Source organism: Euprymna scolopes, chromosome 22 (assembly GCF_053919585.1).
Source record: "Euprymna scolopes isolate OS-2025 chromosome 22, ASM5391958v1, whole genome shotgun sequence".
Taxonomy (NCBI): Eukaryota; Metazoa; Mollusca; class Cephalopoda; order Sepiida; family Sepiolidae; genus Euprymna; species Euprymna scolopes.
The window spans coordinates 3,662,331-3,679,910 of NC_136503.1; the positions used below are offsets into that span (position 1 = coordinate 3,662,331).

The following is a 17,580-nucleotide window of genomic DNA, read 5'->3' on the forward strand; positions in this document are numbered from 1 at the left end:
ACCAACTGAGCTAACCGGCCGACACGTGGCATTTTCTTTATTTATTAAATTTTTTATTATGATTTACTTATCAAAACTATCTAAAACGAACTTATTTTTATGACATTTCACTTATTTCTTTCCGTTGGATTATGCTTTGTTATTCATTAAAATCACTTGCTTAGAATAGCAAAATACCGCCAATGATAGCCATTATGGTGATCGAACCTACGACATTCGCACGACGCTCTAACCAACAGAGCCAACCAGCACACAGTGGCATATTCTTTATTTCTTACATTTTTTGTATTATGATTTACTTATCAAAAGTATCAAAAACGAACTTATTTTTATGACATTTCACTTATTTCTTTCCGTTGGATTTGGCTTTGTTATTCATTAAAATCATTTGCTTCGTGTAACAAAATAAGGCAAATGATGGCCAGTATGGGGATCGAACCCACGACATTCGCATTATAAGCACGACGCTCTAACCAACTGAGCTAACCGAACGAACTCTGGCACGTTCTTTATCTATTAAATTTTTTGGATTATTATTTACTTATCAAAATTATCTACAACGAACTTATTTTTATTACATTTCACTTATTTCTTTCCGTTGGATTTGGCTTTGTTATTCATTAAAATCATTTGCTTCGTGTAGCAAAATACAGCAAATGATGGCCTTTATGGGGATCGAACACATGACTTTGGCGTTCATAGCACGACGCTCTAACCAACTGAGCAAACTGGCCGACACGCGGGATTTTCTTTATCTATTAAATATTTTGGATTATGATTTACTTATCAAAACTATCTAAAACCAACTTATTTTTATGACATTTCACTTATTTCTTCCCGTTGGATTATGCTTTGTTTTTCATTAAAATCATTTGCTTCGTGTAGAAAAATACAGAAAATGATGGCCAGTATGGGGATCGAAACCACGTCAATCGCGTTATTAGCTCGACGCTCTAACCAACTGAGCTAACCGGCCGACACGTGGCATTTTCTTTATTTATTAAATGTTTTGGATTATTATTTACTTATCAAAACTATCTAAAACGAACTTATTTTTATTACATTTCACTTATTTCTTTCCGTTGGATTATGCTTTGTTATTCATTAAAATCATTTGCTTCCTGTAGCAAAATACAGCAAATGATGGCCAGTATGGGGATCGAACCCACGGCATGCGCGTCATTAGCACGACGCTCTAACCAACTGAGCTAACCGGCCGACACGTGGCATTTTCTTTATTTATTACATTTTTCGGATTATTATGTACTTATCAAAACTATCTAAAACGAACTTATTTTTATGACATTTCACTTATTTCTTTCCGTTGGATTTAGCTTTGTTATTCATTAAAATCATTTGCTTCCTGTAGCAAAATACAGAACATGATGGCCAATAGGGGATCGAACCCACGACATTCGCGTTATTAGCACGCCGCTCTAACCTACTGAGCTAACCGACCGACACATGGAATATTCTTTATTTATTTAACTTTTTGGATTATGATTTACTTATCAAAACTATCTAAAACGAACTTATTTTTATGACATTTCACTTATTTCTTTCCGTTGGATTATGCTTTGTTATTCATTAAAATCATTTGCATCCTGTAGCAAAATACAGCAAATGATGGCCAGTATGGGGATCGAACCCACGACATTCGCGTTATTAGCACGACGCTCTAACCAACTGAGCTAACCGGCCGACACGTGGCATTTTCTTTATTTATTAAATTTTTTGAATTATGATTTACTTATCAAAACTATCTAAAACGAACTTATTTTTATGACATTTCACTTATTTCTTTCCGTTTGATTATGCTTTGTTATTCATTAAAATCATTTGCTTCGTGTAGCAAAATACAGCAAATGATGGCCAGTATGGGGATCGAACCCACGACATTCGCGTTATTAGCACGACGCTCTAACCAACTGAGCTAACCGGCCGACACGTGCCACTTTCTTTATTTATTAAATGTTTTGGATTATTATTTACTTATCAAAACTATCTAAAACGAACTTATTTTTATGACATTTCACTTATTTCTTTCCGTTTGATTATGCTTTGTTATTCATTTAAATCATTTGCTTCGTGTAGCAAAATACAGCAAATGATGGCCAGTATGGGGATCGAACCCACGACATTCGCGTTATTAGCACGACGCTCTAACCAACTGAGCTAACCGGCCGACACGTGGCATTTTCTTTATTTATTAAATGTTTTGGATTATGATTTACTTATCAAAACTATCTAAAACGAACTTATTTTTATGACATTTCAATTATTTCTTTCCGTTTGATTATGCTTTGTTATTCATTAAAATCATTTGCTTCCTGTAGCAAAATGCAGCAAATGATGGCCAGTATGGGGATCGAACCCACGACATTCGCGTTATTAGCACGACGCTCTAACCAACTGAGCTAACCGGCCGACACGTGGCATTTTCTTTATTTATTAAATTTTTCGGATTATTATGTACTTATCAAAACTATCTAAAACGAACTTATTTTTATGACATTTCACTTATTTCTTTCCGTTTGATTATGCTTTGTTATTCATTAAAATCATTTGCTTCGTGTAGCAAAATACAGCAAATGATGGCCAGTATGGGGATCGAACCCACGACATTCGCGTTATTAGCACGACGCTCTAACCAACTGAGCTAACCGGCCGACACGTGGCATTTTCTTTATTTATTAAATGTTTTGGATTATGATTTACTTATCAAAACTATCTAAAACGAACTTATTTTTATTACATTTCACTTATTTCTTTCCGTTTGATTATGCTTTGTTATTCATTAAAATCATTTGCTTCGTGTAGCAAAATACAGCAAATGATGGCCAGTATGGGGATCGAACCCACGACATTCGCGTTATTAGCACGACGCTCTAACCAACTGAGCTAACCGGCCGACACGTGGCATTTTCTTTATTTATTAAATGTTTTGGATTATGATTTACTTATCAAAACTATCTAAAACGAACTTATTTTTATGACATTTCACTTATTTCTTTCCGTTGGATTATGCTTTGTTATTCATTAAAATCATTTGCTTCGTGTAGCAAAATACAGCAAATGATGGCCAGTATGGGGATCGAACCCACGACATTCGCGTTATTAGCACGACGATCTAACCAACTGAGCTAACCGGCCGACACGTGGCATTTTCTTTATTTATTAAATGTTTTGGATTATGATTTACTTATCAAAACTATCTAAAAGCAACTTATTTTTATGACATTTCACTTATTTCTTTCCGTTGGATTATGCTTTGTTATTCATTAAAATCATTTGCTTCGTGTAGCAAAATACAGCAAATGATGGCCAGTATGGGGATCGAACCCACGACATTCGCGTTATTAGCACGACGATCTAACCAACTGAGCTAACCGGCCGACACGTGGCATTTTCTTTATTTATTAAATGTTTTGGATTATGATTTACTTATCAAAACTATCTAAAACGAACTTATTTTTATCACATTTCACTTATTTCTTTCCGTTGGATTATGCTTTGTTATTCATTAAAATCATTTGCTTCGTGTAGCAAAATACAGCAAATGATGGCCAGTATGGGGATCGAACCCACGACATGCGCGTTATTAGCACGACGCTCTAACCAACTGAGCTAACCGGCCGACACGTGGCATTTTCTTTATTTATTAAATTTTTTGGATTATTATGTACTTAGAAAAACTATCTAAAACGAACTTATTTTTATGACATTTCACTTATTTCTTTCCGTTGGATTATGCTTTGTTATTCATTAAAATCATTTGCTTCCTGTAGCAAAATACAGAACATGATGGCCAATAGGGGATCGAACCCACGACATTCGCGTTATTAGCACGCCGCTCTAACCTACTGAGCTAACCGACCGACACATGGAATATTCTTTATTTATTTAACTTTTTGGATTATGATTTACTTATCAAAACTATCTAAAACGAACTTATTTTTATGACATTTCACTTATTTCTTTCCGTTGGATTATGCTTTGTTATTCATTAAAATCATTTGCATCCTGTAGCTAAATACAGCAAATGATGGCCAGTATGGGGATCGAACCCACGACATTCGCGTTATTAGCACGACGCTCTAACCAACTGAGCTAACCGGCCGACACGTGGCATTTTCTTTATTTATTAAATTTTTTGAATTATGATTTACTTATCAAAACTATCTAAAACGAACTTATTTTTATTACATTTCACTTATTTCTTTCCGTTGGATTATGCTTTGTTATTCATTAAAATCATTTGCTTCCTGTAGCAAAATACAGCAAATGATGGCCAGTATGGGGATCGAACCCACGACATTCGCGTTATTAGCACGACGCTCTAACCAACTGAGCTAACCGGCCGACACGTGCCATTTTCTTTATTTATTAAATGTTTTGGATTATGATTTACTTATCAAAACTATCTAAAACGAACTTATTTTTATGACATTTCACTTATTTCTTTCCGTTTGATTATGCTTTGTTATTCATTAAAATCATTTGCTTCGTGTAGCAAAATACAGCAAATGATGGCCAGTATGGGGATCGAACCCACGACATTCGCGTTATTAGCACGACGCTCTAACCAACTGAGCTAACCGGCCGACACGTGGCATTTTCTTTATTTATTAAATTTTTTGGATTATGATTTACTTATCAAAACTATCTAAAACGAACTTATTTTTATTACATTTCACTTATTTCTTTCCGTTTGATTATGCTTTGTTATTCATTAAAATCATTTGCTTCGTGTAGCAAAATACAGCAAATGATGGCCAGTATGGGGATCGAACCCACAACATTCGCGTTATTAGCACGACGCTCTAACCAACTGAGCTAACCGGCCGACACGTGGCATTTTCTTTATTTATTAAATGTTTTGGATTATGATTTACTTATCAAAACTATCTAAAACGAACTTATTTTTATGACATTTCACTTATTTCTTTCCGTTTGATTATGCTTTGTTATTCATTAAAATCATTTGCTTCCTGTAGCAAAATACAGCAAATAATGGCCAGTATGGGGATCGAACCCACGACATTCGCGTTATTAGCACGACGCTCTAACCAACTGAGCTAACCGGCCGACACGTGGCATTTTCTTTATTTATTAAATTTTTCGGAATGTTATGTACTTATCAAAACTATCTAAAACGAACTTATTTTTATGACATTTCACTTATTTCTTTCCGTTTGATTATGCTTTGTTATTCATTAAAATCATTTGCTTCGTGTAGCAAAATACAGCAAATGATGGCCAGTATGGGGATCGAACCCACGACATTCGCGTTATTAGCACGACGCTCTAACCAACTGAGCTAACCGGCCGACACGTGGCATTTTCTTTATTTATTAAATGTTTTGGATTATGATTTACTTATCAAAACTATCTAAAACGAACTTATTTTTATTACATTTCACTTATTTCTTTCCGTTTGATTATGCTTTGTTATTCATTAAAATCATTTGCTTCGTGTAGCAAAATACAGCAAATGATGGCCAGTATGGGGATCGAACCCACGACATTCGCGTTATTAGCACGACGCTCTAACCAACTGAGCTAACCGGCCGACACGTGGCATTTTCTTTATTTATTAAATGTTTTGGATTATGATTTACTTATCAAAACTATCTAAAACGAACTTATTTTTATGACATTTCACTTATTTCTTTCCGTTGGATTATGCTTTGTTATTCATTAAAATCATTTGCTTCGTGTAGCAAAATACAGCAAATGATGGCCAGTATGGGGATCGAACCCACGACATTCGCGTTATTAGCACGACGATCTAACCAACTGAGCTAACCGGCCGACACGTGGCATTTTCTTTATTTATTAAATGTTTTGGATTATGATTTACTTATCAAAACTATCTAAAACCAACTTATTTTTATGACATTTCACTTATTTCTTTCCGTTGGATTATGCTTTGTTATTCATTAAAATCATTTGCTTCGTGTAGCAAAATACAGCAAATGATGGCCAGTATAGGGATCGAACCCACGACATTTGCGTTATTGGCACGACGCTCTAACAAACTGAGCTAACCGGCAGAAACGTGGAATATTCTTTATTTATTAAATGTTTTGGATTATGATTTACTTATCAAAACTATCTAAAACGAACTTATTTTTATGACATTTCACTTATTTCTTTCAGTTGGATTATGCTTTGTTATTCATTAAAATCATTTGCTTCGTGTAGCAAAATACAGCAACTGATGGCCAGTATGGGGATCGAACCCACGACATTCGCGTTATTAGCACGACGCTCTAACCAACTGAGCTAACCGGCCGACACGTGGCATTTACTTTATTTATTAAATTTTTGCGATTATTATGTACTTATCAAAACTATCTAAAACGAACTTATTTTTATGACATTTCACTTATTTCTTTCCGTTGGATTTGGCTTTCTTATTCATTAAAATCATTTGCTTCGTGTAGCAAAATACAGCAAATGATGGCCAGTATGGGGATCGAACCCACGACATTCGCGTTATTAGCACGACGCTCTAACCAACTGAGCTAACCGGCCGACACGTGGCATTTACTTTATTTATTAAATTTTTCCAATTATTATGTACTTATCAAAACTATCTAAAACGAACTTATTTTTATTACATTTCACTTATTTGTTTCCGTTTGATTATGCTTTGTTATTCATTAAAATCATTTGCTTCGTGTAGCAAAATACAGCAAATGATGGCCAGTATGGGGATCGAACCCACGACATTCGCGTTATTAGCACGACGCTCTAACCAACTGAGCTAACCGGCCGACACGTGGCATTTACTTTATTTATTAAATTTTTCCAATTATTATGTACTTATCAAAACTATCTAAAACGAACTTATTTTTATTACATTTCACTTATTTCTTTCCGTTTGATTATGCTTTGTTATTCATTAAAATCATTTGCTTCGTGTAGCAAAATACAGCAAATGATGGCCAGTATGGGGATCGAACCCACGACATTCGCGTTATTAGCACGACGCTCTAACCAACTGAGCTAACCGGCCGACACGTGGCATTTACTTTATTTATTAAATTTTTCGGATTATTATGTACTTATCAAAACTATCTAAAACGAACTTATTTTTATGACATTTCACTTATTTCTTTCCGTTGGATTTGGCTTTGTTATTCATTAAAATCATTTGCTTCGTGTAGCAAAATACAGCAAATGATGGCCAGTATGGGGATCGAACCCACGACATTCGCGTTATTAGCACGACGCTCTAACCAACTGAGCTAACCGGCCGACACGTGGCATTTACTTTATTTATTAAATTTTTCCAATTATTATGTACTTATCAAAACTATCTAAAACGAACTTATTTTTATTACATTTCACTTATTTCTTTCCGTTTGATTATGCTTTGTTATTCATTAAAATCATTTGCTTCGTGTAGCAAAATACAGCAAATGATGGCCAGTATGGGGATCGAACCCACGACATTCGCGTTATTAGCACGACGCTCTAACCAACTGAGCTAACCGGCCGACACGTGGCATTTACTTTATTTATTAAATTTTTCCGATTATTATGTACTTATCAAAACTATCTAAAACGAACTTATTTTTATGACATTTCACTTATTTCTTTCCGTTTGATTATGCTTTGTTATTCATTAAAATCATTTGCTTCGTGTAGCAAAATACAGCAAATGATGGCCAGTATGGGGATCGAACCCACGACATTCGCGTTATTAGCACGACGCTCTAACCAACTGAGCTAACCGGCCGACACGTGGCATTTACTTTATTTATTAAATTTTTCCGATTATTATGTACTTATCAAAACTATCTAAAACGAACTTATTTTTATTACATTTCACTTATTTCTTTCCGTTTGATTATGCTTTGTTATTCATTAAAATCATTTGCTTCGTGTAGCAAAATACAGCAAATGATGGCCAGTATGGGGATCGAACCCACGACATTCGCGTTATTAGCACGACGCTCTAACCAACTGAGCTAACCGGCCGACACGTGGCATTTACTTTATTTATTAAATTTTTCCGATTATTATGTACTTATCAAAACTATCTAAAACGAACTTATTTTTATTACATTTCACTTATTTCTTTCCGTTTGATTATGCTTTGTTATTCATTAAAATCATTTGCTTCGTGTAGCAAAATACAGCAAATGATGGCCAGTATGGGGATCGAACCCACGACATTCGCGTTATTAGCACGACGCTCTAACCAACTGAGCTAACCGGCCGACACGTGGCATTTACTTTATTTATTAAATTTTTCCGATTATTATGTACTTATCAAAACTATCTAAAACGAACTTATTTTTATGACATTTCACTTATTTCTTTCCGTTGGATTTGGCTTTGTTATTCATTAAAATCATTTGCTTCGTGTAGCAAAATACAGCAAATGATGGCCAGTATGGGGATCGAACCCACGACATTCGCGTTATTAGCACGACGATCTAACCAACTGAGCTAACCGGCCGACACGTGGCATTTTCTTTATTTATTAAATGTTTTGGATTATGATTTACTTATCAAAACTATCTAAAACCAACTTATTTTTATGACATTTCACTTATTTCTTTCCGTTGGATTATGCTTTGTTATTCATTAAAATCATTTGCTTCGTGTAGCAAAATACAGCAAATGATGGCCAGTATAGGGATCGAACCCACGACATTTGCGTTATTGGCACGACGCTCTAACAAACTGAGCTAACCGGCAGAAACGTGGAATATTCTTTATTTATTAAATGTTTTGGATTATGATTTACTTATCAAAACTATCTAAAACGAACTTATTTTTATGACATTTCACTTATTTCTTTCCGTTGGATTTGGCTTTGTTATTCATTAAAATCATTTGCTTCGTGTAGCAAAATACAGCAAATGATGGCCAGTATGGGGATCGAACCCACGACATTCGCGTTATTAGCACGACGCTCTAACCAACTGAGCTAACCGGCCCACACGTGGCATTTACTTTATTTATTAAATTTTTCTGATTATTATGTACTTATCAAAACTATCTAAAACGAACTTATTTTTATTACATTTCACTTATTTCTTTCAGTTGGATTATGCTTTGTTATTCATTAAAATCATTTGCTTCGTGTAGCAAAATACAGCAACTGATGGCCAGTATGGGGATCGAACCCACGACATTCGCGTTATTAGCACGACGCTCTAACCAACTGAGCTAACCGGCCGACACGTGGCATTTACTTTATTTATTAAATTTTTGCGATTATTATGTACTTATCAAAACTATCTAAAACGAACTTATTTTTATGACATTTCACTTATTTCTTTCCGTTGGATTTGGCTTTCTTATTCATTAAAATCATTTGCTTCGTGTAGCAAAATACAGCAAATGATGGCCAGTATGGGGATCGAACCCACGACATTCGCGTTATTAGCACGACGCTCTAACCAACTGAGCTAACCGGCCGACACGTGGCATTTACTTTATTTATTAAATTTTTCCAATTATTATGTACTTATCAAAACTATCTAAAACGAACTTATTTTTATTACATTTCACTTATTTCTTTCCGTTTGATTATGCTTTGTTATTCATTAAAATCATTTGCTTCGTGTAGCAAAATACAGCAAATGATGGCCAGTATGGGGATCGAACCCACGACATTCGCGTTATTAGCACGACGCTCTAACCAACTGAGCTAACCGGCCGACACGTGGCATTTACTTTATTTATTAAATTTTTCCAATTATTATGTACTTATCAAAACTATCTAAAACGAACTTATTTTTATTACATTTTACTTATTTCTTTCCGTTTGATTATGCTTTGTTATTCATTAAAATCATTTGCTTCGTGTAGCAAAATACAGCAAATGATGGCCAGTATGGGGATCGAACCCACGACATTCGCGTTATTAGCACGACGCTCTAACCAACTGAGCTAACCGGCCGACACGTGGCATTTACTTTATTTATTAAATTTTTCGGATTATTATGTACTTATCAAAACTATCTAAAACGAACTTATTTTTATGACATTTCACTTATTTCTTTCCGTTGGATTTGGCTTTGTTATTCATTAAAATCATTTGCTTCGTGTAGCAAAATACAGCAAATGATGGCCAGTATGGGGATCGAACCCACGACATTCGCGTTATTAGCACGACGCTCTAACCAACTGAGCTAACCGGCCGACACGTGGCATTTACTTTATTTATTAAATTTTTCCAATTATTATGTACTTATCAAAACTATCTAAAACGAACTTATTTTTATTACATTTCACTTATTTCTTTCCGTTTGATTATGCTTTGTTATTCATTAAAATCATTTGCTTCGTGTAGCAAAATACAGCAAATGATGGCCAGTATGGGGATCGAACCCACGACATTCGCGTTATTAGCACGACGCTCTAACCAACTGAGCTAACCGGCCGACACGTGGCATTTACTTTATTTATTAAATTTTTCCGATTATTATGTACTTATCAAAACTATCTAAAACGAACTTATTTTTATGACATTTCACTTATTTCTTTCCGTTTGATTATGCTTTGTTATTCATTAAAATCATTTGCTTCGTGTAGCAAAATACAGCAAATGATGGCCAGTATGGGGATCGAACCCACGACATTCGCGTTATTAGCACGACGCTCTAACCAACTGAGCTAACCGGCCGACACGTGGCATTTACTTTATTTATTAAATTTTTCCGATTATTATGTACTTATCAAAACTATCTAAAACGAACTTATTTTTATTACATTTCACTTATTTCTTTCCGTTTGATTATGCTTTGTTATTCATTAAAATCATTTGCTTCGTGTAGCAAAATACAGCAAATGATGGCCAGTATGGGGATCGAACCCACGACATTCGCGTTATTAGCACGACGCTCTAACCAACTGAGCTAACCGGCCGACACGTGGCATTTACTTTATTTATTAAATTTTTCCGATTATTATGTACTTATCAAAACTATCTAAAACGAACTTATTTTTATTACATTTCACTTATTTCTTTCCGTTTGATTATGCTTTGTTATTCATTAAAATCATTTGCTTCGTGTAGCAAAATACAGCAAATGATGGCCAGTATGGGGATCGAACCCACGACATTCGCGTTATTAGCACGACGCTCTAACCAACTGAGCTAACCGGCCGACACGTGGCATTTACTTTATTTATTAAATTTTTCCGATTATTATGTACTTATCAAAACTATCTAAAACGAACTTATTTTTATGACATTTCACTTATTTCTTTCCGTTGGATTTGGCTTTGTTATTCATTAAAATCATTTGCTTCGTGTAGCAAAATACAGCAAATGATGGCCAGTATGGGGATCGAACCCACGACATTCGCGTTATTAGCACGACGCTCTAACCAACTGAGCTAACCGGCCGACACGTGGCATTTCCTTTATTTATTAAATGTTTCCGATTATTATGTACTTATCAAAACTATCTAAAACGAACTTATTTTTATGACATTTCACTTATTTCTTTCCGTTGGATTTGGCTTTGTTATTCATTAAAATCATTTGCTTCGTGTAGCAAAATACAGCAAATGATGGCCAGTATGGGGATCGAACCCACGACATTCGCGTTATTAGCACGACGCTCTAACCAACTGAGCTAACCGGCCGACACGTGGCATTTACTTTATTTATTAAATTTTTCCGATTATTATGTACTTATCAAAACTATCTAAAACGAACTTATTTTTATTACATTTCACTTATTTCTTTCCGTTGGATTATGCTTTGTTATTCATTAAAATCATTTGCTTCGTGTAGCAAAATACAGCAAATGATGGCCAGTATGGGGATCGAACCCACGACATTCGCGTTATTAGCACGACGCTCTAACCAACTGAGCTAACCGGCCGACACGTCACATTTACTTTATTTATTAAATTTTTTGGATTATGATTTACTTATCAAAACTATCTAAAACGAATTAATTTTTATTACATTTCACTTATTTCTTTCCGTTGGATTATGTTTTGTTATTCATTAAAATCATTTGCTTCGTGTAGCAAAATACAGCAAGTGATGGCCAGTATGGGGATCGAACCCACGACATTCGCGTTATTGGCACGACGCTCTAACCAACTGAGCTAACCGGCCGACACGTGGCATTTTCTTTATTTATTAAATTTTTTGGATTATGATTTACTTATCAAAACTATCTAAAACGAACTTATTTTTATGACATTTCACTTATTTCTTTCCGTTGGATTTGGCTTTGTTATTCATTAAAATCATTTGCTTCGTGTAGCAAAATACAGCAAATGATGGCCAGTATGGGGATCGAACCCACGACATTCGCGTTATTAGCACGACGCTCTAACCAACTGAGCTAACCGGCCGACACGTGGAATATTCTTTATTTATTAAATTTTTTTTATTATGATTTACTTATCAAAACTATCTAAAACGAACTTATGTTTAGTACATTTCACTTATTTCTTTCCGTATGATTATTCTTTGTTATTCATTAAAATCATTTGCTTCGTGTAGCAAAATACAGCAAATGATGGCCAGTATGGGGATCGAACCCACGACATTCGCGTTATTAGCACGACGATCTAACCAACTGAGCTAACCGGCCGACACGTGGCATTTTCTTTATTTATTAAATGTTTTGGATTATGATTTACTTATCAAAACTATCTAAAACGAACTTATTTTTATCACATTTCACTTATTTCTTTCCGTTGGATTATGCTTTGTTATTCATTAAAATCATTTGCTTCGTGTAGCAAAATACAGCAAATGATGGCCAGTATGGGGATCGAACCCACGACATGCGCGTTATTAGCACGACGCTCTAACCAACTGAGCTAACCGGCCGACACGTGGCATTTTCTTTATTTATTAAATGTTTTGGATTATTATGTACTTAGAAAAACTATCTAAAACGAACTTATTTTTATGACATTTCACTTATTTCTTTCCGTTGGATTATGCTTTGTTATTCATTAAAATCATTTGCTTCCTGTAGCAAAATACAGAACATGATGGCCAATAGGGGATCGAACCCACGACATTCGCGTTATTAGCACGCCGCTCTAACCTACTGAGCTAACCGACCGACACATGGAATATTCTTTATTTATTTAACTTTTTGGATTATGATTTACTTATCAAAACTATCTAAAACGAACTTATTTTTATGACATTTCACTTATTTCTTTCCGTTGGATTATGCTTTGTTATTCATTAAAATCATTTGCATCCTGTAGCTAAATACAGCAAATGATGGCCAGTATGGGGATCGAACCCACGACATTCGCGTTATTAGCACGACGCTCTAACCAACTGAGCTAACCGGCCGACACGTGGCATTTTCTTTATTTATTAAATTTTTTGAATTATGATTTACTTATCAAAACTATCTAAAACGAACTTATTTTTATTACATTTCACTTATTTCTTTCCGTTGGATTATGCTTTGTTATTCATTAAAATCATTTGCTTCCTGTAGCAAAATACAGCAAATGATGGCCAGTATGGGGATCGAACCCACGACATTCGCGTTATTAGCACGACGCTCTAACCAACTGAGCTAACCGGCCGACACGTGCCATTTTCTTTATTTATTAAATGTTTTGGATTATGATTTACTTATCAAAACTATCTAAAACGAACTTATTTTTATGACATTTCACTTATTTCTTTCCGTTTGATTATGCTTTGTTATTCATTAAAATCATTTGCTTCGTGTAGCAAAATACAGCAAATGATGGCCAGTATGGGGATCGAACCCACGACATTCGCGTTATTAGCACGACGCTCTAACCAACTGAGCTAACCGGCCGACACGTGGCATTTTCTTTATTTATTAAATTTTTTGGATTATGATTTACTTATCAAAACTATCTAAAACGAACTTATTTTTATTACATTTCACTTATTTCTTTCCGTTTGATTATGCTTTGTTATTCATTAAAATCATTTGCTTCGTGTAGCAAAATACAGCAAATGATGGCCAGTATGGGGATCGAACCCACAACATTCGCGTTATTAGCACGACGCTCTAACCAACTGAGCTAACCGGCCGACACGTGGCATTTTCTTTATTTATTAAATGTTTTGGATTATGATTTACTTATCAAAACTATCTAAAACGAACTTATTTTTATGACATTTCACTTATTTCTTTCCGTTTGATTATGCTTTGTTATTCATTAAAATCATTTGCTTCCTGTAGCAAAATACAGCAAATGATGGCCAGTATGGGGATCGAACCCACGACATTCGCGTTATTAGCACGACGCTCTAACCAACTGAGATAACCGGCCGACACGTGGCATTTTCTTTATTTATTAAATTTTTCGGAATGTTATGTACTTATCAAAACTATCTAAAACGAACTTATTTTTATGACATTTCACTTATTTCTTTCCGTTTGATTATGCTTTGTTATTCATTAAAATCATTTGCTTCGTGTAGCAAAATACAGCAAATGATGGCCAGTATGGGGATCGAACCCACGACATTCGCGTTATTAGCACGACGCTCTAACCAACTGAGCTAACCGGCCGACACGTGCCATTTTCTTTATTTATTAAATGTTTTGGATTATGATTTACTTATCAAAACTATCTAAAACGAACTTATTTTTATTACATTTCACTTATTTCTTTCCGTTTGATTATGCTTTGTTATTCATTAAAATCATTTGCTTCGTGTAGCAAAATACAGCAAATGATGGCCAGTATGGGGATCGAACCCACGACATTCGCGTTATTAGCACGACGCTCTAACCAACTGAGCTAACCGGCCGACACGTGGCATTTTCTTTATTTATTAAATTTTTTGGATTATGATTTACTTATCAAAACTATCTAAAACCAACTTATTTTTATGACATTTCACTTATTTCTTTCCGTTGGATTATGCTTTGTTATTCATTAAAATCATTTGCTTCGTGTAGCAAAATACAGCAAATGATGGCCAGTATGGGGATCGAACCCACGACATTCGCGTTATTAGCACGACGATCTAACCAACTGAGCTAACCGGCCGACATGTGGCATTTTCTTTATTTATTAAATGTTTTGGATTATGATTTACTTATCAAAACTATCTAAAACGAACTTATTTTTATCACATTTCACTTATTTCTTTCCGTTGGATTATGCTTTGTTATTCATTAAAATCATATGCTTCGTGTAGCAAAATACAGCAAATGATGGCCAGTATGGGGATCGAACCCACGACATGCGCGTTATTAGCACGACGCTCTAACCAACTGAGCTAACCGGCCGACACGTGGCATTTTCTTTATTTATTAAATGTTTTGGATTATTATGTACTTATCAAAACTATCTAAAACGAACTTATTTTTATGACATTTCACTTATTTCTTTCCGTTGGATTATGCTTTGTTATTCATTAAAATCATTTGCTTCCTGTAGCAAAATACAGAACATGATGGCCAATAGGGGATCGAACCCACGACATTCGCGTTATTAGCACGCCGCTCTAACCTACTGAGCTAACCGACCGACACATGGAATATTCTTTATTTATTTAACTTTTTGGATTATGATTTACTTATCAAAACTATCTAAAACGAACTTATTTTTATGACATTTCACTTATTTCTTTCCGTTGGATTATGCTTTGTTATTCATTAAAATCATTTGCATCCTGTAGCAACATACAGCAAATGATGGCCAGTATGGGGATCGAACCCACGACATTCGCGTTATTAGCACGACGCTCTAACCAACTGAGCTAACCGGCCGACACGTGGCATTTTCTTTATTTATTAAATTTTTTGAATTATGATTTACTTATCAAAACTATCTAAAACGAACTTATTTTTATTACATTTCACTTATTTCTTTCCGTTGGATTATGCTTTGTTATTCATTAAAATCATTTGCTTCCTGTAGCAAAATACAGCAAATGATGGCCAGTATGGGGATCGAACCCACGACATTCGCGTTATTAGCACGACGCTCTAACCAACTGAGCTAACCGGCCGACACGTGCCATTTTCTTTATTTATTAAATGTTTTGGATTATGATTTACTTATCAAAACTATCTAAAACGAACTTATTTTTATGACATTTCACTTATTTCTTTCCGTTTGATTATGCTTTGTTATTCATTAAAATCATTTGCTTCGTGTAGCAAAATACAGCAAATGATGGCCAGTATGGGGATCGAACCCACGACATTCGCGTTATTAGCACGACGCTCTAACCAACTGAGCTAACCGGCCGACACGTGGCATTTTCTTTATTTATTAAATGTTTTGGATTATGATTTACTTATCAAAACTATCTAAAACGAACTTATTTTTATTACATTTCACTTATTTCTTTCCGTTTGATTATGCTTTGTTATTCATTAAAATCATTTGCTTCGTGTAGCAAAATACAGCAAATGATGGCCAGTATGGGGATCGAACCCACAACATTCGCGTTATTAGCACGACGCTCTAACCAACTGAGCTAACCGGCCGACACGTGGCATTTTCTTTATTTATTAAATTTTTTGGATTATGATTTACTTATCAAAACTATCTAAAACGAACTTATTTTTATGACATTTCACTTATTTCTTTCCGTTGGATTATGCTTTGTTATTCATTAAAATCATTTGCTTCGTGTAGCAAAATACAGCAAATGATGGCCAGTATGGGGATCGAACCCACGACATTCGCGTTATTAGCACGACGCTCTAACCAACTGAGCTAACCGGCCGACACGTGGCATTTTCTTTATTTATTAAATGTTTTGGATTATGATTTACTTATCAAAACTATCTAAAACGAACTTATTTTTATTACATTTCACTTATTTCTTTCCGTATGATTATGCTTTGTTATTCATTAAAATCATTTGCTTCGTGTAGCAAAATACAGCAAATGATGGCCAGTATGGGGATCGAACCCACGACATTCGCGTTATTAGCACGACGATCTAACCAACTGAGCTAACCGGCCGACACGTGGCATTTTCTTTATTTATTAAATGTTTTGGATTATGATTTACTTATCAAAACTATCTAAAACGAACTTATTTTTATGACATTTCACTTATTTCTTTCCGTTGGATTATGCTTTGTTATTCATTAAAATCATTTGCTTCGTGTAGCAAAATACAACAAATGATGGCCAGCATGGGGATCGAACCCACGACATTCGCGTTATTAGCACGACGATCTAACCAACTGAGCTAACCGGCCGACACGTGGCATTTTCTTTATTTATTAAATGTTTTGGATTATGATTTACTTATCAAAACTATCTAAAACGAACTTATTTTTATGACATTTCACTTATTTCTTTCCGTTGGATTATGCTTTGTTATTCATTAAAATCATTTGCTTCGTGTAGCAAAATACAGCAAATGATGGCCAGCATGGGGATCGACCCCACGACATTCGCGTTATTAGCACGACGATCTAACCAACTGAGCTAACCGGCCGACACGTGGCATTTTCTTTATTTATTAAATGTTTTGGATTATGATTTACTTATAAAAACTATCTAAAACGAACTTATTTTTATTACATTTCACTTATTTCTTTCCGTTTGATTATGCTTTGTTATTCATTAAAATCATTTGCTTCGTGTAGC

At 34.8% G+C, this 17,580-nt stretch overlaps 61 non-coding genes across 61 annotated transcripts; all 61 read right to left on the reverse strand.

Annotated features, from left to right (window-relative positions):
- Positions 1 to 418: 418 nt before the first annotated feature.
- Positions 419 to 492, reverse strand: Trnai-uau (transfer RNA isoleucine (anticodon UAU)). Its single transcript has one exon. It is a non-coding gene; the product is annotated as a tRNA-Ile (tRNA).
- Positions 493 to 1,144: 652 nt separating this feature from the next.
- Trnai-aau (transfer RNA isoleucine (anticodon AAU)) lies at positions 1,145 to 1,218 on the reverse strand. The gene has a single exon. It is a non-coding gene; the product is annotated as a tRNA-Ile (tRNA).
- Positions 1,219 to 1,627: 409 nt separating this feature from the next.
- Positions 1,628 to 1,701, reverse strand: Trnai-aau (transfer RNA isoleucine (anticodon AAU)). Its single transcript has one exon. It is a non-coding gene; the product is annotated as a tRNA-Ile (tRNA).
- A 168-nt stretch (positions 1,702 to 1,869) lies between these two features.
- Positions 1,870 to 1,943, reverse strand: Trnai-aau (transfer RNA isoleucine (anticodon AAU)). The gene has a single exon. It is a non-coding gene; the product is annotated as a tRNA-Ile (tRNA).
- A 168-nt stretch (positions 1,944 to 2,111) lies between these two features.
- Trnai-aau (transfer RNA isoleucine (anticodon AAU)) lies at positions 2,112 to 2,185 on the reverse strand. Its single transcript has one exon. It is a non-coding gene; the product is annotated as a tRNA-Ile (tRNA).
- Positions 2,186 to 2,353: 168 nt separating this feature from the next.
- On the reverse strand, positions 2,354 to 2,427 carry Trnai-aau (transfer RNA isoleucine (anticodon AAU)). Its single transcript has one exon. It is a non-coding gene; the product is annotated as a tRNA-Ile (tRNA).
- A 168-nt stretch (positions 2,428 to 2,595) lies between these two features.
- On the reverse strand, positions 2,596 to 2,669 carry Trnai-aau (transfer RNA isoleucine (anticodon AAU)). The gene has a single exon. It is a non-coding gene; the product is annotated as a tRNA-Ile (tRNA).
- Positions 2,670 to 2,837: 168 nt separating this feature from the next.
- Positions 2,838 to 2,911, reverse strand: Trnai-aau (transfer RNA isoleucine (anticodon AAU)). Its single transcript has one exon. It is a non-coding gene; the product is annotated as a tRNA-Ile (tRNA).
- A 168-nt stretch (positions 2,912 to 3,079) lies between these two features.
- Positions 3,080 to 3,153, reverse strand: Trnai-aau (transfer RNA isoleucine (anticodon AAU)). The gene has a single exon. It is a non-coding gene; the product is annotated as a tRNA-Ile (tRNA).
- A 168-nt stretch (positions 3,154 to 3,321) lies between these two features.
- On the reverse strand, positions 3,322 to 3,395 carry Trnai-aau (transfer RNA isoleucine (anticodon AAU)). The gene has a single exon. It is a non-coding gene; the product is annotated as a tRNA-Ile (tRNA).
- A 168-nt stretch (positions 3,396 to 3,563) lies between these two features.
- Trnai-aau (transfer RNA isoleucine (anticodon AAU)) lies at positions 3,564 to 3,637 on the reverse strand. The gene has a single exon. It is a non-coding gene; the product is annotated as a tRNA-Ile (tRNA).
- Positions 3,638 to 4,046: 409 nt separating this feature from the next.
- On the reverse strand, positions 4,047 to 4,120 carry Trnai-aau (transfer RNA isoleucine (anticodon AAU)). The gene has a single exon. It is a non-coding gene; the product is annotated as a tRNA-Ile (tRNA).
- Positions 4,121 to 4,288: 168 nt separating this feature from the next.
- Positions 4,289 to 4,362, reverse strand: Trnai-aau (transfer RNA isoleucine (anticodon AAU)). Its single transcript has one exon. It is a non-coding gene; the product is annotated as a tRNA-Ile (tRNA).
- A 168-nt stretch (positions 4,363 to 4,530) lies between these two features.
- On the reverse strand, positions 4,531 to 4,604 carry Trnai-aau (transfer RNA isoleucine (anticodon AAU)). The gene has a single exon. It is a non-coding gene; the product is annotated as a tRNA-Ile (tRNA).
- Positions 4,605 to 4,772: 168 nt separating this feature from the next.
- Trnai-aau (transfer RNA isoleucine (anticodon AAU)) lies at positions 4,773 to 4,846 on the reverse strand. Its single transcript has one exon. It is a non-coding gene; the product is annotated as a tRNA-Ile (tRNA).
- Positions 4,847 to 5,014: 168 nt separating this feature from the next.
- Positions 5,015 to 5,088, reverse strand: Trnai-aau (transfer RNA isoleucine (anticodon AAU)). Its single transcript has one exon. It is a non-coding gene; the product is annotated as a tRNA-Ile (tRNA).
- A 168-nt stretch (positions 5,089 to 5,256) lies between these two features.
- Trnai-aau (transfer RNA isoleucine (anticodon AAU)) lies at positions 5,257 to 5,330 on the reverse strand. The gene has a single exon. It is a non-coding gene; the product is annotated as a tRNA-Ile (tRNA).
- Positions 5,331 to 5,498: 168 nt separating this feature from the next.
- On the reverse strand, positions 5,499 to 5,572 carry Trnai-aau (transfer RNA isoleucine (anticodon AAU)). Its single transcript has one exon. It is a non-coding gene; the product is annotated as a tRNA-Ile (tRNA).
- Positions 5,573 to 5,740: 168 nt separating this feature from the next.
- On the reverse strand, positions 5,741 to 5,814 carry Trnai-aau (transfer RNA isoleucine (anticodon AAU)). Its single transcript has one exon. It is a non-coding gene; the product is annotated as a tRNA-Ile (tRNA).
- A 410-nt stretch (positions 5,815 to 6,224) lies between these two features.
- On the reverse strand, positions 6,225 to 6,298 carry Trnai-aau (transfer RNA isoleucine (anticodon AAU)). The gene has a single exon. It is a non-coding gene; the product is annotated as a tRNA-Ile (tRNA).
- A 168-nt stretch (positions 6,299 to 6,466) lies between these two features.
- On the reverse strand, positions 6,467 to 6,540 carry Trnai-aau (transfer RNA isoleucine (anticodon AAU)). The gene has a single exon. It is a non-coding gene; the product is annotated as a tRNA-Ile (tRNA).
- Positions 6,541 to 6,708: 168 nt separating this feature from the next.
- On the reverse strand, positions 6,709 to 6,782 carry Trnai-aau (transfer RNA isoleucine (anticodon AAU)). Its single transcript has one exon. It is a non-coding gene; the product is annotated as a tRNA-Ile (tRNA).
- Positions 6,783 to 6,950: 168 nt separating this feature from the next.
- On the reverse strand, positions 6,951 to 7,024 carry Trnai-aau (transfer RNA isoleucine (anticodon AAU)). Its single transcript has one exon. It is a non-coding gene; the product is annotated as a tRNA-Ile (tRNA).
- Positions 7,025 to 7,192: 168 nt separating this feature from the next.
- Trnai-aau (transfer RNA isoleucine (anticodon AAU)) lies at positions 7,193 to 7,266 on the reverse strand. Its single transcript has one exon. It is a non-coding gene; the product is annotated as a tRNA-Ile (tRNA).
- Positions 7,267 to 7,434: 168 nt separating this feature from the next.
- On the reverse strand, positions 7,435 to 7,508 carry Trnai-aau (transfer RNA isoleucine (anticodon AAU)). Its single transcript has one exon. It is a non-coding gene; the product is annotated as a tRNA-Ile (tRNA).
- Positions 7,509 to 7,676: 168 nt separating this feature from the next.
- On the reverse strand, positions 7,677 to 7,750 carry Trnai-aau (transfer RNA isoleucine (anticodon AAU)). The gene has a single exon. It is a non-coding gene; the product is annotated as a tRNA-Ile (tRNA).
- Positions 7,751 to 7,918: 168 nt separating this feature from the next.
- Positions 7,919 to 7,992, reverse strand: Trnai-aau (transfer RNA isoleucine (anticodon AAU)). The gene has a single exon. It is a non-coding gene; the product is annotated as a tRNA-Ile (tRNA).
- A 168-nt stretch (positions 7,993 to 8,160) lies between these two features.
- On the reverse strand, positions 8,161 to 8,234 carry Trnai-aau (transfer RNA isoleucine (anticodon AAU)). The gene has a single exon. It is a non-coding gene; the product is annotated as a tRNA-Ile (tRNA).
- Positions 8,235 to 8,402: 168 nt separating this feature from the next.
- Positions 8,403 to 8,476, reverse strand: Trnai-aau (transfer RNA isoleucine (anticodon AAU)). The gene has a single exon. It is a non-coding gene; the product is annotated as a tRNA-Ile (tRNA).
- Positions 8,477 to 8,886: 410 nt separating this feature from the next.
- Trnai-aau (transfer RNA isoleucine (anticodon AAU)) lies at positions 8,887 to 8,960 on the reverse strand. The gene has a single exon. It is a non-coding gene; the product is annotated as a tRNA-Ile (tRNA).
- Positions 8,961 to 9,128: 168 nt separating this feature from the next.
- Positions 9,129 to 9,202, reverse strand: Trnai-aau (transfer RNA isoleucine (anticodon AAU)). Its single transcript has one exon. It is a non-coding gene; the product is annotated as a tRNA-Ile (tRNA).
- A 168-nt stretch (positions 9,203 to 9,370) lies between these two features.
- Trnai-aau (transfer RNA isoleucine (anticodon AAU)) lies at positions 9,371 to 9,444 on the reverse strand. Its single transcript has one exon. It is a non-coding gene; the product is annotated as a tRNA-Ile (tRNA).
- A 168-nt stretch (positions 9,445 to 9,612) lies between these two features.
- On the reverse strand, positions 9,613 to 9,686 carry Trnai-aau (transfer RNA isoleucine (anticodon AAU)). Its single transcript has one exon. It is a non-coding gene; the product is annotated as a tRNA-Ile (tRNA).
- Positions 9,687 to 9,854: 168 nt separating this feature from the next.
- Positions 9,855 to 9,928, reverse strand: Trnai-aau (transfer RNA isoleucine (anticodon AAU)). Its single transcript has one exon. It is a non-coding gene; the product is annotated as a tRNA-Ile (tRNA).
- A 168-nt stretch (positions 9,929 to 10,096) lies between these two features.
- Trnai-aau (transfer RNA isoleucine (anticodon AAU)) lies at positions 10,097 to 10,170 on the reverse strand. The gene has a single exon. It is a non-coding gene; the product is annotated as a tRNA-Ile (tRNA).
- Positions 10,171 to 10,338: 168 nt separating this feature from the next.
- On the reverse strand, positions 10,339 to 10,412 carry Trnai-aau (transfer RNA isoleucine (anticodon AAU)). Its single transcript has one exon. It is a non-coding gene; the product is annotated as a tRNA-Ile (tRNA).
- A 168-nt stretch (positions 10,413 to 10,580) lies between these two features.
- On the reverse strand, positions 10,581 to 10,654 carry Trnai-aau (transfer RNA isoleucine (anticodon AAU)). The gene has a single exon. It is a non-coding gene; the product is annotated as a tRNA-Ile (tRNA).
- Positions 10,655 to 10,822: 168 nt separating this feature from the next.
- Trnai-aau (transfer RNA isoleucine (anticodon AAU)) lies at positions 10,823 to 10,896 on the reverse strand. The gene has a single exon. It is a non-coding gene; the product is annotated as a tRNA-Ile (tRNA).
- A 168-nt stretch (positions 10,897 to 11,064) lies between these two features.
- Positions 11,065 to 11,138, reverse strand: Trnai-aau (transfer RNA isoleucine (anticodon AAU)). The gene has a single exon. It is a non-coding gene; the product is annotated as a tRNA-Ile (tRNA).
- Positions 11,139 to 11,306: 168 nt separating this feature from the next.
- Trnai-aau (transfer RNA isoleucine (anticodon AAU)) lies at positions 11,307 to 11,380 on the reverse strand. Its single transcript has one exon. It is a non-coding gene; the product is annotated as a tRNA-Ile (tRNA).
- A 168-nt stretch (positions 11,381 to 11,548) lies between these two features.
- Positions 11,549 to 11,622, reverse strand: Trnai-aau (transfer RNA isoleucine (anticodon AAU)). The gene has a single exon. It is a non-coding gene; the product is annotated as a tRNA-Ile (tRNA).
- A 168-nt stretch (positions 11,623 to 11,790) lies between these two features.
- Trnai-aau (transfer RNA isoleucine (anticodon AAU)) lies at positions 11,791 to 11,864 on the reverse strand. Its single transcript has one exon. It is a non-coding gene; the product is annotated as a tRNA-Ile (tRNA).
- A 168-nt stretch (positions 11,865 to 12,032) lies between these two features.
- Trnai-aau (transfer RNA isoleucine (anticodon AAU)) lies at positions 12,033 to 12,106 on the reverse strand. The gene has a single exon. It is a non-coding gene; the product is annotated as a tRNA-Ile (tRNA).
- Positions 12,107 to 12,274: 168 nt separating this feature from the next.
- Trnai-aau (transfer RNA isoleucine (anticodon AAU)) lies at positions 12,275 to 12,348 on the reverse strand. The gene has a single exon. It is a non-coding gene; the product is annotated as a tRNA-Ile (tRNA).
- A 168-nt stretch (positions 12,349 to 12,516) lies between these two features.
- On the reverse strand, positions 12,517 to 12,590 carry Trnai-aau (transfer RNA isoleucine (anticodon AAU)). Its single transcript has one exon. It is a non-coding gene; the product is annotated as a tRNA-Ile (tRNA).
- A 168-nt stretch (positions 12,591 to 12,758) lies between these two features.
- On the reverse strand, positions 12,759 to 12,832 carry Trnai-aau (transfer RNA isoleucine (anticodon AAU)). The gene has a single exon. It is a non-coding gene; the product is annotated as a tRNA-Ile (tRNA).
- A 409-nt stretch (positions 12,833 to 13,241) lies between these two features.
- Positions 13,242 to 13,315, reverse strand: Trnai-aau (transfer RNA isoleucine (anticodon AAU)). The gene has a single exon. It is a non-coding gene; the product is annotated as a tRNA-Ile (tRNA).
- A 168-nt stretch (positions 13,316 to 13,483) lies between these two features.
- Positions 13,484 to 13,557, reverse strand: Trnai-aau (transfer RNA isoleucine (anticodon AAU)). The gene has a single exon. It is a non-coding gene; the product is annotated as a tRNA-Ile (tRNA).
- A 168-nt stretch (positions 13,558 to 13,725) lies between these two features.
- On the reverse strand, positions 13,726 to 13,799 carry Trnai-aau (transfer RNA isoleucine (anticodon AAU)). The gene has a single exon. It is a non-coding gene; the product is annotated as a tRNA-Ile (tRNA).
- Positions 13,800 to 13,967: 168 nt separating this feature from the next.
- Positions 13,968 to 14,041, reverse strand: Trnai-aau (transfer RNA isoleucine (anticodon AAU)). The gene has a single exon. It is a non-coding gene; the product is annotated as a tRNA-Ile (tRNA).
- A 168-nt stretch (positions 14,042 to 14,209) lies between these two features.
- Trnai-aau (transfer RNA isoleucine (anticodon AAU)) lies at positions 14,210 to 14,283 on the reverse strand. The gene has a single exon. It is a non-coding gene; the product is annotated as a tRNA-Ile (tRNA).
- Positions 14,284 to 14,451: 168 nt separating this feature from the next.
- On the reverse strand, positions 14,452 to 14,525 carry Trnai-aau (transfer RNA isoleucine (anticodon AAU)). The gene has a single exon. It is a non-coding gene; the product is annotated as a tRNA-Ile (tRNA).
- Positions 14,526 to 14,693: 168 nt separating this feature from the next.
- Positions 14,694 to 14,767, reverse strand: Trnai-aau (transfer RNA isoleucine (anticodon AAU)). The gene has a single exon. It is a non-coding gene; the product is annotated as a tRNA-Ile (tRNA).
- A 168-nt stretch (positions 14,768 to 14,935) lies between these two features.
- Positions 14,936 to 15,009, reverse strand: Trnai-aau (transfer RNA isoleucine (anticodon AAU)). The gene has a single exon. It is a non-coding gene; the product is annotated as a tRNA-Ile (tRNA).
- Positions 15,010 to 15,177: 168 nt separating this feature from the next.
- Positions 15,178 to 15,251, reverse strand: Trnai-aau (transfer RNA isoleucine (anticodon AAU)). Its single transcript has one exon. It is a non-coding gene; the product is annotated as a tRNA-Ile (tRNA).
- Positions 15,252 to 15,660: 409 nt separating this feature from the next.
- On the reverse strand, positions 15,661 to 15,734 carry Trnai-aau (transfer RNA isoleucine (anticodon AAU)). The gene has a single exon. It is a non-coding gene; the product is annotated as a tRNA-Ile (tRNA).
- A 168-nt stretch (positions 15,735 to 15,902) lies between these two features.
- Positions 15,903 to 15,976, reverse strand: Trnai-aau (transfer RNA isoleucine (anticodon AAU)). The gene has a single exon. It is a non-coding gene; the product is annotated as a tRNA-Ile (tRNA).
- A 168-nt stretch (positions 15,977 to 16,144) lies between these two features.
- On the reverse strand, positions 16,145 to 16,218 carry Trnai-aau (transfer RNA isoleucine (anticodon AAU)). The gene has a single exon. It is a non-coding gene; the product is annotated as a tRNA-Ile (tRNA).
- A 168-nt stretch (positions 16,219 to 16,386) lies between these two features.
- On the reverse strand, positions 16,387 to 16,460 carry Trnai-aau (transfer RNA isoleucine (anticodon AAU)). The gene has a single exon. It is a non-coding gene; the product is annotated as a tRNA-Ile (tRNA).
- A 168-nt stretch (positions 16,461 to 16,628) lies between these two features.
- Trnai-aau (transfer RNA isoleucine (anticodon AAU)) lies at positions 16,629 to 16,702 on the reverse strand. Its single transcript has one exon. It is a non-coding gene; the product is annotated as a tRNA-Ile (tRNA).
- A 168-nt stretch (positions 16,703 to 16,870) lies between these two features.
- Positions 16,871 to 16,944, reverse strand: Trnai-aau (transfer RNA isoleucine (anticodon AAU)). Its single transcript has one exon. It is a non-coding gene; the product is annotated as a tRNA-Ile (tRNA).
- Between the last annotated feature and the right edge of the window lie 636 nt (positions 16,945 to 17,580).